General features: G+C 35.2%; 1 pseudogene; it reads right to left on the bottom strand.

Annotated features, from left to right (window-relative positions):
• The window catches only part of LOC120126186, a 30,121-nt pseudogene extending 15,396 nt beyond the window's left edge, over nucleotides 1-14,725 (bottom strand).
• Between the last annotated feature and the right edge of the window lie 419 nt (nucleotides 14,726-15,144).

Below are 15,144 nucleotides of genomic sequence, written 5' to 3'. Positions count from 1 at the left end.
TTTCTTTTTGGTGCTAGAAATAAGATAAGAAACAAGATTAAAAAAGATAAATAAAAGATAAAGGAATTGAAAATAAAGAAAAATAACCAAGAAATCAAAAGATATCACTTATGAAAGTGAACGGTAAAGATGATTGATGGCGTGGATGGATATGTGGAAAATCGATGGATAATGTCCTATCGAGCCCTCCTAGTCGCAATGAAAAGGCAAACATGATAATATGGCCTAACCAACCCTCCTAGTCACAATTAAAAGGAAAATTGGAGTGTGAAGATTAATCTCCCTCACAAGAACTTGAAAGAACTCAAGGAGAAGAAGCTTTGAAGGCACAAGGCAATCAACACTTACAAAAACGAACTCTCGTTGTATTATTAATCAAAGAAATCTGAGTTACAAAGTTGAATAAAGCCTCCTTTATATAGGGGCTGAATCCTAAAGGTCCTAAATAACTAGAGAATAAAATAATAATAAACTAAACATGTTTTAACTCTAATTCCTAATAAAATAATAATAACTAAAAATATTGTTTTAACCCAACCTTAATTCCTAATAAAATAATAAATCTGATCCTAAAAGATAATTGATCATCCTATATTAAATTATATTACAAATAATCAACATAAATATTTAAAATTCGCAATATTTACAAAATCACGTATTAATCCCGTATAGGGTTTCCTACATGCACCGCCTTCAGTAAAATGACCATATCTTGAGTTCCCGATATCGGATTGATGTAATTAAAGAACCTTTGGAAAGATAAGAGACAGAAGGTTGTATATCCAGAAGAAATGTTGACCAGATAACAACTGTATCCCCTTCAAAACGTTGTTTCAAATCTGCTGCTATTAGACCCTTACGGATGAATGCTTGAACTGCGATTTGAAGCTTGTCTTTTAAGAAGTTTGGTCCGGCCTCGTGTGATAGGGCCAAGTGGTATAGTAAATTCATCATCCTTAGCTTTAGGGTGTGTGGTGCATGTATCAAATCATCGACGTCTTAAGTTCTTAGTTCAAACTATCTTGGTTTGCAAGAGTGGACAAATATCGAGGAACGATGTTGCGTGGTATAAAGATTAGTGTAATCAGGTTTGAGGGTGATAAAAATATGTGATGATGAAGAAGAAGAAAAATGGTCAATTTTTTTTGGGTTAATGAAGGAAAGGAAAAAAAGCATTAAATATATGTTTCGCTAGGGTTTGGGTTTTTTTTTACAAAAGCAGAATACGTGTGGGACTTGGGATTTTAATAAAAAGGCACGTGGGTTTTGATGAACATAATGGGAAAATTGGTTTTCTCTTCTTTTTTTTTTGTACCACTGCTCTAAAGAATTGCAAGCCATCTTTGTTTCATCCTCGTTATATATTTCACATTATTTTCCATGTAATTTTGATGCTATATCGTTCATTCAAATTTGATAAAAAATATCGGGGTACCTAAAAATTCAAGGTAAATAAAAATGAAATAAATATTTGATAACAATAAATAAATAAAAATAAAGAAAAGAAACTAAAACAAAAATGAGTTGCCTCCAATTAAAGCGCTTTGTTGAACATTGTTTAGCTCGGTGACCTAGTTCAGACTACATGTTCCGCGACAGACACTTCCACTTCATTTGCTTTTTCCAACTAAGGATTTCCTTATGCGAAATTTGAAAATTCTCATAAAATTTCTTCAGAACTTTCCCAATTTTAAAATCTATCGAAATTAACGGCCTTCAATACGTTTATTTTACAAAAAAGTTAGTTCTTCAAACGTTTCTACGATGGTTTCGACTTTATTTTTGGTGTGTGAAAAAGGGAAAGTAACAATTTAGTTTTTAAAGGAGCTAAGTGTAAATATGAATCAACAATTGAAATGTTTTTCAACTCCCTAATGTTGTTGTTTCCATCATTCAATTCCTTTCACAAATCATAAAAAAAATTGGATTCCATAAATTCGTCAACTACAAGCTCAAAAATATCTACAAAATTTAAACTATCAACTTTATCGGGATGTTCCTTGAATTTTATGACCTCACCATCAAATTCCATTCTAAGAATTCTGCTTACGTTGATCTTCGTATGTGTTGTACTAAGGAATGGGCACCCAAGGAGAATTTTAGAAGCGATATTTGTCAAGTAATTTTCCATGTCAATGACATAGAAATCCATAAGAAATATTAGTTCATTTAGCTTTACTAAGACATTCTCCAACAACCCTTCAAGATAAATTATTGAGCGATCTTTCAATTGTACCGTAACTTTGGTATCCTTCAAGGGCTCAACAGAAATTCAATTATATATGAATAAAGGTATTACGTTAATAGAGGCACCCAAATCACACACTGCACACTTTATTCCAACCTTACCGATTTTACAAGGAATGACGAACATACCTTGGTCCTTCAACTTTGGTGGAAGTTTTCGTTGAAGAATGGTTGAAACATGCTCTCCCAAATTAACCTTCTCGTGCCTGGTAAGTTTTCTTTTTATTGTGCAAATATCCTTAAGGAATCGGGCATACCTCAGAACCTTCTAGATAACTTCAAAAAGTGGAATGTTTTCTACCTTCTGGAATACATCCAAGATCTCTTTCTCCTTGGTTTCTTTGTATCTTTTCATCAATATTGAGAGGAAATGTGGTGAAACGACATAAAGAGATAGTATGGAGTCGATTTACGATTCATCCATATTTTTCCTTCGGGATTCTGTGCCAACTTTATTTTTCTCTTGGAAATTTACGTTTACTTCATCTTCCTTCCAGGATTTCATTTTTTTCTCTTTTCTTTGGGATTGCACATCTATATTATCTGCGATAGGTTGTGCAAAAATTGTTCCATTTAGGAGGGTAATGACATTCACATTCTCCCTCGGGTTTATCTCAGTTTATAACATAAACTTCCCTTGTGACTCTAGACGCCCCATAGTCTAAGCCAATTGGCTTATTTGTTTAAACATTTCTTGCAAGTGCGCTTCAGTTCGAATCTGAAATTTTTCTTGAGATAGGGCCAACTTTCAACTATGGATTCAAAGGATGTATTTGGTGGCTTATACGGTTATTGTGGGGGTGGTCTCAGTTGATAGGCTTGATTTGGACTCACATTTCATGCATATCTAAAATTGGGGTGGTCTCTCCATCCAGGATTGTATGTATTTCCGTGTGGGTTGTAAGGCCTTTGGGGAAGTCTCGAAAAATTACCCACGACATTAAGTTGAGCGTTCACCTCTTCTTGTAGCATCAGTCAATAATAAATCAGATGATCGGGCATCGTGCATATACCACATAATCTTATGATGCCATTTTTACCTACAATAAGAGAATTAATTACGTCAATTAATTTATCAATTTTAGTTTCAAGCAAAATAGAATTTATCTCTTGAACTCGTCGACTTGGTTCACTTGAAAACTGTCGTGAATTTACCGCCATTGTTGAAATCAATTCCCTTGATGCATTTGGTGTCATAATGGCTATAACTCATCAACTAGCTACATCGACCATTTTCATCTCTAAGAGAGTGAGCACTTCTTAGAAGTACTGAAGAAGTGTTTGCTCGGTTAATCTATGATGCGGACAACTTGCTCAAAGCTTTTTAAATTGCTCCCAATAATCGTAGAATGATTCCCCATATTTTTGTTTAATTCCTATAATGGTTCTCCTCAATTCACTTACTTTTACTACTGGGAAAAACATGTCAAGAAAAATTCGGGTTAAATCATTCCAAGTATGAACATAATTCAGCGGTAAACAGAATAACCACTCTTTATTAATTTCAGCTAAAGAAAAAGCGAAAGCTTTTAATTTAATTTGGTCATCAAAAAATCATTGTGGCTTCATGCTTGAACAGACCAAACGAAATTCTACTAAATGTTTATGCGGACTTTCACTGGTAAGACCGTTGAAGGTATGACGAAAATGATTGAGACCCGTCTTTAGTTGAGAAGGAGTTTCACCTTGAGGAAAGGTGATTCAAAGAGGTTGTTAAACTGTGGGGGCTACGGCTAGCTCCCGGATCGTTGGGTTGGCTATTGGTTCTGGTATTGTGTGATTTGCATTAGGCATGGTGTTGGGTATAGCGTGTGACACTTTAGGAATGTTGTGCGATTATGTTTCTGTTGACTGTGTCAATTCCTCTTTGGAGGTGGTTTCAGATTCTTTAGGATTTAATTGTTTTTGTGGCCTTCTTCTTTTATCTCGAAGCGTTTGTGTAACACCCTAGACCCGATTGGACCTAAAGTGCCACATTGGGCAACCGAGGCAACCCTTGATTTTACAAAATCTGCTCGTTCTCTTTTGAAAATATAATCAATGGTATCATAATTAAAACATACATAATTGAAATAGAAAAATTTAAAAAATAGGAGCTCCGTGACACATAATTAAAATCAAATTAATACAAATACTTTCTTATAAATTTGAATACATAAGTATGGTCTTGTAAATACACATGCCCTCTAAACTACAATACAATGCTATAAAAGAAATACTGGAAGTCCTGCTTCGACGGCGCTCCAAGAACTGCCCAAGCTACTGACCTACCCATTAAAAACTCCGAAGGCTAAGCTTACAAAGCCCAACAGTATAATCGCTAATCTAGAGCAACATAAGAGTTTCATTAACGTAAGCATGTTGAAGATAGGGTACTAAACAATAGGTTCATGAATGATCTGGATCACGTGTTACCAAATTAAAGTTCAACTGTACTGTCGCTGAAGTAGGGGTCTTACACTTCCCTTTATCCTCGGACAAGGGCCTTGCTATTAGAATACCTATAAAGGGACTCTAACCCTAATGACTATATCTGCTACGCATTATCTAAATACGACACTGACACCACTATGCATGTCCTAAATGCAACACTGACTCTGCTATGCTAGTATCTAGTATCATGCAACATCAGATACTAGCCTCACTGGCTCTGTTATGCTAGTTGTCAAACTGATATTTTTCCAATTGTTTTTAAAAAACCACACAAGGTTTAATTTTCAACTTTTTAATTAAAGAAAATTGATTTTTTTTTTAAAAACTATTGTCTTACAAAATTTGGGATTTCTTTTTAAAAGTAAATTGAAAATTTGTTCAAGGAGTCGCCATCAATATTTGATTAGGGTGTGATTCGGCACCCAAAAACATTTTGTCATTTTAATAAGATTTAATTTTAAAAAATTATTAAAATAATATTTTATGGTATACCTACAAAAAATTTGAGTTCGGGAGTCGGTTACACATGGGGAAGGATGAGCAAGCCCACAACGCCCTAAATCGGTACCTAGTCGATTAATTAATTATCTTTGCAATGAAACATACAAGTTCAATTTTAATTTAATTTAAGATCCCTTAAAACAATATTCTTAGAATTTTAGAACAAAATATAATAATATTTAATTATTTCCTATTGAGAAGAAACAACCTCTCATACATTGAGGCAATCGATTCCTACTTCAATCAAAATAAAGAAATATTACAGATCCTTTCAAAAATTCGTTTCCAATTAGAATGCATGAAATATGATGGAATAAAATAAACAAATTAAATTAAAAATTACCAATCCTATTAAAAAGAATAAGGATATTCGATTATTTAAAGATGTCGAGATTGAACCTTTTATAAGTTCTAACGATATTTTCTCGAAGAATTTTAAATAGACAAACATTTCTTATTCTTTCATTCCCAAATTTTTAAGTGTATTCAAATTTTAAGGTTTAACTTGGCGGGACACACTTTAATTTTAAAATTGTCAGAAATCACTTTCTCATACGTTAAGACAGTCGTTCCACGACAACCTTAAAATGAAGAGTGGTTACCCTTAGTCTAATTATTTGGTCAAGTCGAGTTAAGCTTTTGAGGGTATCATACATATCATACAAAAATGATGTCATGTGATTCGTAAATAAATCATTTGTATACTTGCATATCTATAAACACATCAACATGCAAAATAAATATATACAACTAATTAAAGAACACAATTATCTAACAAGGGACTAAATTGGAAGAAATCAAAATGTAAGGACTAAATCTAAAAGATAAAGTAATCTAAATTAGGACTAAAATATTTGAGACCTAAATCCAAAGATTCAATTTAAAAAAATACATCAAGGGTAAATAACTTCTAAATAGCACAAATCAGTAACCAAAACAGAAAAACGTCTAAGTTATAAGAACTGAAGAGAGAATAACCCATAGACTGGTGAACAGAGTGTAAGAATAAGCCAAAATAGAGAGGACCTCTGTGTGATTTTCCCTAAAACTCTAGTATAAAAGGTAATTTTTTCTATTTCATGTTAACAACCCTTATATATATGTGGGTGTCTGTGTATGTAAAATATATGGACTAAAAAATATTTAATAAGAAAAGTATGAGGACTAAAATATATTTTAACCATTTAAAACAAGGATCAAATCACAGTTAAACAGAGCTAATAAGGACTAACATGCAAATATACCAAGAATTATATATGTACAAACTCAAATAGTAAACTAGTAATTAAAATGAATACTGATTAAAACATAAACACAAATAAATCAACGACACAAATAAAAAAAAATGAAAACTTTCGATTGATGAATGAAGTGGAAGATTACAAAGGTAACAAGGACCTAAAGCGATATTACCCCGCTCACCAGACGCGGGTTCCATCATTCCCTGAAACAACATCATTTTAGCTACTAGATATATAGCCTATTTTGGGTAAAATTTCTAACCCTAATTCATTTTGCATCAACCATTTTTCTTAAGCCCTTTTCTTTTCGCCGCTCCATCTTCTATCTCCCTTCTTACCTCTTTTTTCTTCACCTCATTCCCTTGAATCAACAGCCACCATGGCCGCCGCCGCTCAACGGCTCTGATAAGGGACCAAAACACCTCAAAACTCTACCCTATCGAGACCCGAAACCAAAACTACCCTGAAACCCACAAGGAAAAAAGAATCTCAAAACTTGCACTATTCTCACTAAACCATACAGTCATCGTGACCTCCTCCCCAACGGGGCTCCGATGTGGAACCGAGAGGTCTTAAACCCTACTTGAGACTTAAACCCCCTATAAGGACGATCCCTATAACCTCAAAACTAACAGAGAAAAACCAAGGGATGAAGGGTTTACCTTCGACTCGATGGGGTTTTGACTCTTAGCAATGGTGAAAAAGTTTTTTGGACTGGGAACGTGAGTTTCTTTCTATTTGGGATTAGTTTTTTTGTTAGACATTTGTTTACTCATAAACAGAGAGGGTTTTTATTTTTATTTTTCTTTTTGATGCTTTTGGTTGGTCCCCTCTTTTAGACTTAATTTTCTCTCGGTTATCCCCCTCGTTTCTGATATATTTTCTCTTTAGTTTGGCTTTACATGTGAGGGATCTTGCTGGTGTGGCTAATCTGAGGTCCTGAAATGCACCTTCTTGCTTTGTTGGAGTTATGCATCGAGGTGGCTCTTTTCTTCTTCCACTGCCATGGCAGAGGGAATCTAGCAGGGAACATACAACTGCTATAAGTGTAGAGGGTACCAGGGATGGTTTAAGGTGCATGTGGAATCTAGAACGTTGTGGGGATCTAGAGAACCCGCACATGCATCAAAAGCGGGTCAGATCAGACAGTTGATATCCATGAGTGGTGGCGACTAGGGTTTGAGAACTCTAATTATTTTTCCCAATCTGGATCATTGGATGGGTCTAGATATGATGGTTCTTGTGAGAGGAAGCACCGAAGGGTTACACAAACCCTAATGGTCCTCATGTTTGGGTCATTGGATCTCATAATATCTAACGGTGGACCTGTGGCTACGTATGCCTCTTTTTTTAGGGTTATAAGAACCCTAATTTAAAGTCTTAATCTGGACTATCAGATTGGTTAACAGATCTGACGGTTCCAGGCTTCTGATGGCGATGGAAAAAAGAATGGAAATGTTAGGGTTTCCTCCGGACCTTAATCTATTTAGCATGCTTCAGCTCGGGTTTGGTTATGGTTTGAGCCACTCCTGTTTTTGGTTTTATAACTAGGGCCTACAAATAACATTGATAAAGATCAGTGCATTTTAAATTCGTATTTTATGTGCATAAATATATTTGATTTAATTATTTATATATGTTGATATATTCGCGTAATATATATATTTACACGTAAATAATATGAACCTACATACTCTTACTTTCGTGTGTATATATATATATATATGTTAATTAACTTACCTATATATTTATTTAAAATTATTAACCTAGAACACTAAACCTTAGTTAATAGTATCATATGTGAGTGTATATATATGTAAAACTCAAACGAAATCCAGACGAGATTCCCAGACAAAATGAGCATCTATAGCTACCCCTCTTTGTTCATTGTCGTGAAACGAGATTAGAGCAAAGATCAAATGATGGTCATATTTTTTCGTTTACAAGGAATCTGAAAGGTTAGTTTGCTCCACTATAATTTCAGGGTAGGTCAAACTTGATCTGCTCAATTCTTTTCACCGTTTTTTAAGGAAGATTGAATGAAACTTGATTTTCTTCACTTCTCTTTAGGAAGACCAAATCTGAAAGAAGGCAGGTATGCTCCACTACTCTTTAGGAGAGATCAGACTCTAAATTTTAATCCACTTTGCTTCTCTTTAGGGAAGATTGAATTAGACGTGATTTGCTTTGCTGTTCTCCAGGAAGACCAAATCTAGAAGAAGATGCGTCTGCTCCACTACTCTTTAGGGGAGATCAGACACGTAATGTTTTGATCCACTTCAATGCTCTTCAGGGAAGATTAAATCAGACATTATTTGCTTAGCTGCTCTATGGGAAGACCACATCTGAAAGAATATGGGTCTGCTCCATTACTCTTTAGGGGAGATCAGATATGTATTATTTTAATCCACTTCGTTGTACTTCAGGGAAGATTGAAGCGAAATCGATTTACTTCACTGCTCTCTAGGAAGACCACATCTAAGAGAAGGTGGGCCTGCTTCACTACTCATTAGGGGAGATCAAAGACATAATATTTTGATATACTTCGGTACTGTTTATGGAAGATTGAATTAGAATCGATTTGGTTCACTGTTCTTCAGGAATACAAAATTTGAAAGAAAAAGAATATGTTCCACTACTCCTTAGGGGAAAATCAAACCTCTTAAAGAAATTTAATCCACTCCACCACTTTTTGGGATGAATTGAACCAAGGTTGATTTATTGCTTTTATCTTTACGAAGGTCAAACTTGAAAAATCAAACATTACTAATCATTAGTGTATGTTTAACAATTTGAAATCAGCATACCCAAAGGTTTAGAATTTGAGAGAATCTTTGAAAATCCTTTTCTCTTGTGGGAACTCATCTCGCAACCACCAGATATGGGGAATCTTCCTTGACTCGAGCATCATTTGAACCTATCCCTTCTTGGGACTTTGAATTGGTTACTTTTATCTTGAGGTTTAAACATATTTGGCTTTATCTTTCCCCGGTTTATCTGTAGATACTTACTTACATCTGTTATCATGCATTTATGAATGTCATGATATTGTTTATGCCTAAAATGTGTGCAATAATGCAATTTTAGTGTATTTTCTTTTTCGAAGGAGAATCGTCTATCGTTGGCCGGCTTGTGACTCGGCTTAATCTTGGGAATCAAAATTACGATTGGTTCACTCCGTCTGACACTCTCGATCAGATACTCTTTGGTTGGATATGACCTTGATTTTTTTCTTTCTTTAAATCATACAGTATTCATTACCAGCTACTTGATCAGTGATAAATGTCTTGGATTATCCCAACTTGCTGAAACTTTCTATGTACTCCAAGGTTTTAGTTTTATGTAGCATGTCATCATGCAAGCTTCATGCTAAAACCATTGTCAGCTTCAGAACACCTGCACTTTTCCAAAACCTTTTGCACAATAATACACGATGATTTTATTCTTTCAAGTTAAACTACATGTTTTTAATTTTCAAAGTAAGATGCTTGCAAAAGGTGTATTAACAAGAAAATACCTTTTTTTATTTATATAAATGTAACAAGTTTTTTTGGGTATACACATGTCAAACTTTTAACTGGAAAAAGTAAAAGAAAATGATGTAGGCGTTCCCAGATATCAATAATACAAATGCTTTTGAACTGGCACGCCGTAGAGTGACTCAAGTGTAGCTTCTGTTGAAAGGATCTCGAGAGTTGTGACAATGTGTAAGGGTGTGAATTTCTCTCTAGACTACCAAATCTCCAGCGTTGGATGCTATAAACCAGTATTGAATCCCATATGCACTTGATTTTTCCTGGTTGTTTTAATCGAGACTTTTCAATCTTCAGTCCTAACCATGATTAATATTTGATGATACTGTTCAAATAAGGAGCTCTTTCGACTTGAAAATCAATTTAAAACCTTTACCATGCACGAATCCTAAATTTGATTGATACTCAACCCACCATTTACAGGTTTTCAACTTGAGACTTCTTTTGGTTTCAGGACGCCCTTTTTAGATTTTCATCTAAAACCCCCTTTTATTTATATTTCTTTCTCTTTTTCTATCTTCAGGAAAAATATCTCTTGATTACATTGGAGTTCACTGGGTTGGGTAATTCTGGCCCATCCATATTAGTAAGGATTATAGCTCCTCCAGATAAGGCTTTCTTCGTAATATAGAGTCCCTCCCAGTCTGGCATCAATTTTTCTTGGAAATCCTTTTGAATGGGTAAGACTCTTCTAAGCACCAGATCTCCCTCATGAAACTCTCAGGGGTGAACTTTCTTATCGTGTGCTTGCATCATGCGCTTCTGGTGCATCTGACCATGAAAAATAACTTTCAATCTCTTTTCTTCAATTAGATTTAATTGGTCATATCTAGCTTGTACCCACTCTGCCTCATCTAGCTTCACCTCTGACAAAACTCGAAGTGAGGGAATTTCTACCTCAACAACTTCAATCCCATAGGCTAAAGAAAATGGAGTTAACCCAGTTGATTTTCGTATTGAATTTCGATAAGCAAACATAACAAATGACAATTTTTCATGCCAGTTCTTATAAGTCTCTGTCATTTTCTCTATAAACCTCGTGACATTCTTATTAATTGCCTCTACTGCCCCATTCATCTTTGGGCGATAAGTGGTGGAATTATGATGCTTTATTTTGAATTGCTCACATATTGAATTCATCATCTTATTGTTTAGATTCAAGGTATTGTCGGAGATAATTCTATCTGGCAAGCCATATCGACAGATGATTTCCTTTAGTAAGAAGTTACAGATTGTTGACTGAGTAATGTTTGCATAGAAAGCAACTTCTACCCATTTAGTGAAATAATATGTTGTCACCAAGATGAAACGATGACCATTTGAAGCTTTGGGCAAAATTTGTCTAATAACATCCTTGCCCCACATAGAGAATGGCCACAGAGCTGTCATCACGTGCAACGGATGAAGAGGGGTATGAATTGTGCCTCCATAAATATGGAACTTGTGACATTTTCTAGCATAACTGATGCAATCAGTCTCTATTGTTGACCAATTATACCGAAATCTCATTATTTGCCTAGCCATTGCATGTCCATTAGCATGGGTACCACATACTCCCTTATGTACTTCCTCGAGAATTGTTTTAGCCCCTTTTTCATCTACACACATCAATAGAAATTGATATGGACTTTTCTAGTGCAATATATCACCATCAAGCACATACTATGCTGTCATTCTTCTAATAGTTCTTTTGTCATTCTCGGTAGCCTGCTCAAGATAACTATGATATCTGATGTATTGTAAAATATCATAATACCAGGGGGTTTCCATCTTCTTCTTGTTCTATATTAAAGCAATGAGTTGGATACTTATAGGCATGCATCTCAACGGGCATCATATTTGAAGGCTTACTAACTTTAAAGGCTGCTGCCAAAGTGGCCAAATCATCTGCCATTTGATTTTTTTCTTTGGGAAGGTAATTAAATGCTACTTCTTCAAATTCTTCGATAAGTCTAATGACCAATTTACGGTATTCCACCAGCTTAGGATATTTTATTTCTCAGTCTCCCCTAAGCTGATAAATTACTAGGTCGAATCCCATTATCCTTTGATTATTTTTATTTTACATTAAATAGTAACTTTAAGACCCAAAACACAAGCTTCATACTCGGATATATTGTTCGTGCAATCAAAATTTAGCCGACTGGTGAAAGGATAACGTTCTCCATTCGATGAGACCATAATTGCCGTAATTCCATGTCTCAAGGCATTTGAAGCACCATCAAAGTTCAATTTCCAATGTTCCTTGGTGGACGTAACTGCTTCCTCAACTAAAATGGCCATCAAATATTCTTCTTGGAAATCAAAACTAAACGGCTTATATTCGTTTAAAGCCCTACTTGTAATGAAATATGCTATGGCACTCCCCTTGACTGGTTTTGGACTTACATATTGAATGTCAAACTCTCACCACAGGATCTACCAACAAGTTAATCTTCCTGATAAAACTGGTACACCTATCAGGTATTTCAAAGGGTCTAGTCTAGAGATCAACTAAGTGGTGTGGTACAACATATATTGTCTGAGCCTTCGAATAGCCCAAACTAAAGCGCAACACAAATTTTTGATCGACGAGTACCTCGCCTCACAATCAGTGAACTTATTATGAGATAATAAATTACCCTATCTTTCTTCTCAGTGTGGTCATGTTACCCTAACACCCTCCATGGAATTCTCAAAGACTGACAAGTAGAGAATTAAGGTTTGCCTCAGATAGGTGGCACTAGAACTGGAGTATTTGACAAATATTGTTTGACTGCTTTAAAAGCTTCTTCACAATCATCACTCCATACTCTTGAGTTATCTTTGTGGAGAAAGTGAAAAATAGGATCACATTTCTCAGTTAGCTATGAGATAAATCGACCAATATAATACAACCTCCCTAGAAATCCTCGAACTTGTTTTTGTGTTTATAAAGGTGACAAATTTTGAATGTCTTTGAGTTTATCATGATCTAATTAAATCCTTTTCCACTAACTATAAACCCCAAGAGCTTCCCAGACATTATCCTAAAGGTACACTTATTTGGGTTGAGTTTCAGCTGGCATTTCCCTAACCTCTGAAAGAGTTTCCTCAAATTCTCAATATTTTCTTTCTCTGTCTTGGCCTTGAAATTCATATCATCGACATAAACGTCTATTTATTTATGCATCATGTCATGAAACAGTGTTACCATGGCTCTTTGGTACGTTGCCTTACATTCTTTAGCCCAAACGGGATCACTTTGTAGCAAAATGTGTCACACATAGTGATAAACGTAGTTTTTTCCATATCTTCAAGGTGTATCTTTATTTGATTGTAGCTAGAGAACCCATCCATGAATGAGAACAAATATTTTCTAGAAATATTGTCCACCAGCATGTCTATGTGTGGAAAAGGAAAATTATCATTCAGACTGGCCCTATTGAGATCTCAGTAGTCAACGCATATACGAACTTTTCCATCCTTCTTTGGTACTGGACAATATTTTCCACACATTCAAGATACTTGGCCACCTTAAGGAAACCATAATCGAATTGTTTCTTTACTTATTCTTTATTTTTTTAGCAGTATCTCGGGTCTCATTCTTCTAAGCTTTTGTTACACAAGTCTACATTCTAGCTTTATCAACAACTTGTGTACCACCAATTATATGTCCAAACTCGACATGTCTTTATATGACCAGGCAAATACATATTTTTACTCTCGAAGCAGTTTGATTAGATTATGACATCCCTCGGTAGATAGGGAGGTTCCAATATTTATCTATTTTCTATCTTCATCTGATCCCAGATTCAAAGTTTCAGTGGGCTCTTCATAAGGTAGAATCTGCTTATCCTCCCTTTCCAACATTTTTAATAGTTTAGAAGACAAGTTGTATTCCACATCATTATCATAACCCTCGATTTCCCCCTGATATATGGGCATCTCGAAATCAATCAACGAGTCACTGTCATCGGTATGGGTACCATTGTTGCAATCAGTCTTAATTATTGACCAATTTCACTGAAATCTCATTATTTGCCTAGCCATTGCATGTCCATTGGCATGGGTACCACATACTCCCTTATGTACTTCCTTGAGAATTGTTTTAGCCCCTTTTTCATCTACACACATCAATAGAAACTGATATTGACTTTTCTAGTGCAATATATCACCATCAAGCACATACCATGCTGTCATTATTCTAATAGTTATTTTTTCATTCTCAGTAGCCTGCTCAAGATAACTATGATATCTGATGTATTGTAAAATATCATAATACCAGGGGGTTTCCATCTTCTTCTTGTTCTATATTAAAGCAATGAGTTGGATACTTATAGGCATGCATCTCAACGGGCATCATATTTGAAGGCTTACTAACTTTAAAGGCTGCTGCCAAAGTGGCCAAAGCATCTGCCATTTGATTTTTTTCTTTGGGAAGGTAATTAAATGTTACTTCTTCAAATTCTTTGATAAGTCTAATGACCAATTTATGGTATTCCACCAGCTTGGGATATTTTATTTCTCATTCTCCCCTAAGCTGATAAATTACTAGGTCGATTCCCAATATCCTTTGAGTATTTTTATTTTACATTAAATAGTAACTTTAACACCCATAACACAAGCTTCATACTCGGACATATTGTTCGTGCAATCAAAATTTAGCCGACTGGTGAAAGGATAACGTTCTCCATTCGGTGAGACCATAATTGTCGTAATTCCATACCTCAAGGCATTTGAAGCACCATCAAAGTTCAATTTCCAATGTTCCCTGGTGGACGTAACTGCTTCCTCAACTGAAATGGCCATCTAATATTCTTCTTGGAAATCAAAACTAAACGGCTTATATTCGTTTAAAGCCCTACTTGTAATGAAATATGCTATGGCACTCCCCTTGACTGGTTTTTGACTTACGTATTTAATGTCAAACTCTCACCACAGGATCTACCAACGAGCTAATCTTAATGAAAAAGCTGGTACACCTATCAGGTATTTCAAAGGGTCTAGTCTAGAGATCAACTAAGTGGTGTGGTACAACATATATTGTCTGAGCCTTCGATTAGCCCAAACTAAAGCACAACACAAATTTTTGATCGGTGAGTACCTCGCCTCACAATCAGTGAACTTATTGTGAGATAATAAATTACCCTATCTTTCTTCTCAGTGTGGTCATGTTACCCTAACACCCCCCATGGAATTCTCAAAGACTGACAAGTAGAGAATTAAGG

The sequence above is a fragment of the Hibiscus syriacus genome, unplaced genomic scaffold (genome assembly GCF_006381635.1).
Source record: "Hibiscus syriacus cultivar Baekdansim isolate YM2019G1 unplaced genomic scaffold, ASM638163v2 tig00110450_pilon, whole genome shotgun sequence".
NCBI classification, from domain to species: domain Eukaryota; kingdom Viridiplantae; phylum Streptophyta; class Magnoliopsida; order Malvales; family Malvaceae; genus Hibiscus; species Hibiscus syriacus.
Note: the sequence above shows the minus strand (reverse complement) of the source record. Positions and strands in the feature narration are given on the sequence as shown.